At 32.3% G+C, this 1,802-nt stretch overlaps 1 non-coding gene across 1 annotated transcript; it reads left to right on the top strand.

Moving 5' to 3' along the window:
• Positions 1–473: 473 nt before the first annotated feature.
• Positions 474–592, top strand: LOC129230791 (5S ribosomal RNA). The gene has a single exon (XR_008581192.1). It is a non-coding gene; the product is annotated as a 5S ribosomal RNA (ribosomal RNA).
• The last annotated feature ends 1,210 nt before the right edge of the window (positions 593–1,802 follow it).

The following is a 1,802-nucleotide window of genomic DNA, read 5'->3' as shown; positions in this document are numbered from 1 at the left end:
TCCATGTTTAGAACAAATCTAAACTTAGGGAATCCCCGGGATCATTTGATATTTTAAAAACATTTTGAAAAGAAAAATTTCCAACAAAAAACAATGAAAAAAAAAAATTCTCGTCGCGCCGAAGCTTATAACTCGGTTCTTGACTATCTGTTCGACTTGGTCAAATAATAAAATACTGAATTGCAGTTGAAAACCAGCACGAAATTTTGCTTAAGCTGCCTGCATTTGCAAGATAAAATTCAGTTTTTCCCCAAAATAAAACTCAATGTTTCGTTCAAGTTTCAAGGTTCGTCACTATTAGCTTTAGATCGCTGGATCTTGTTTTGGTTAGGTTAAGATTGATATATTCTCAACACCATTGTGGAACGTGCGCAGATTCAAAAGTTTTAACTAACTGCGAAAGGGGGGAAACAATAATCAAATTGATAGTATTTATTTCAAAGCTTATATTAATGTCTGTTTTAAATGAAACTGTCAACGGCCATACCATGTTGAAAATACCGGTTCTCGTCCGATCACCGAAGTCAAGCAACATCGGGCGTGGTCAGTACTTGGGAGGGTGACCACCTGGGAACACCACGTGCTGTTGACATTTTTTATTTTTAATACTTAAATCAATTTTTATACTTTAAGCCCCCTGACGTCTATGCTTTTGGAACTGCTTGAATTTCTTTTCGCCCCCAAAATGCGTTTCTTTGCATAATTTTACGCAGAAAATAGAGTGACTCTTCAGACTACATACAGTGTCTCCCAAAAGTGTTCGTACACCTTGAAATTTTGTAGTAAAACCAAAATAACGCAAAACTGAATTTGAATATGAAGTTCAATTTTTTTTCACACCATTCCTATGCCATTCTAAATAAAACCCAGTAGTTTTTTTCAAAATATTGCCAGATTTTATTTTTGAAATTTGTCAAATAATTAAGAGACGGAGAAATAATGCGTCACAAAAGTCATCGTACACTCACATTTTTTCGAATAAATTCATGATTAAAACTATCATATGTCATTTTTTTATTATTTTTGCATTATGTTGACCCTTTAAAGTCATTTGGCTTTAATTTTTTGTTTATTTATTCCTTAATATTGTGCTTATTACTTTAAAATGACTGGTATTTGAAAAACACGACAAACACCATTTGAAATTTGAATTGTTTCCTCACAGTAGCGGTAAATTGGTTTGAAATGTCTCGAAATTAGGTAATTTATGTTATTTTATAGTGAAGTGCTTGATAAAATGCTTTAAAGACAAGAATTGGATCGAAAACACGGTAAGAAAAGGTCAACCGGCAAAGTTAACAATGCGTGATCGGAGGTTTACAGTTAAAAAAAATTATGAAAAATACACATTTGAGTGCTGAAAAAATTTCTGCAGAATTGAACGAAATATTTTACGTTTAATGTTCACCTAAAATTGTTCGCCAAGTTCTCTGATTAGCTGGATTAAATGGGACCTCTTCCTGCAGAAATTTTTTTGTTCGTGCGAATAACAGTAAGCTTACGCTTTCTGTCGCAAAATCAATGATAAATAAGCTCAAAACGTTTTGGAACAACGTCTTACTTATAGATGAAAATAAATTCAACATTTTGGGTTAAATTGTTGTATAATTGTAAATAGAAGAAAAAAATTAGGAACTTAATCTGAAGAACTTAGTTGCATCAGTTAATCAGGACGGTGAAGTTGTTTGAGTGTGAGGGTGCATTACAGCATCAGGACTTGGAAATTTGGAATTTTTTGATTAAATAATGAATCATGCTGTTCATTTAAATATTTTAAAAAACAATTTTAAACTATTAGCCCA

The sequence above is a fragment of the Uloborus diversus genome, chromosome 9 (assembly GCF_026930045.1).
Source record: "Uloborus diversus isolate 005 chromosome 9, Udiv.v.3.1, whole genome shotgun sequence".
NCBI lineage: Eukaryota > Metazoa > Arthropoda > Arachnida > Araneae > Uloboridae > Uloborus > Uloborus diversus.
The sequence above is the reverse complement of the archived record's forward strand: the minus strand, read 5'-3'. Positions and strand labels throughout refer to the sequence as shown.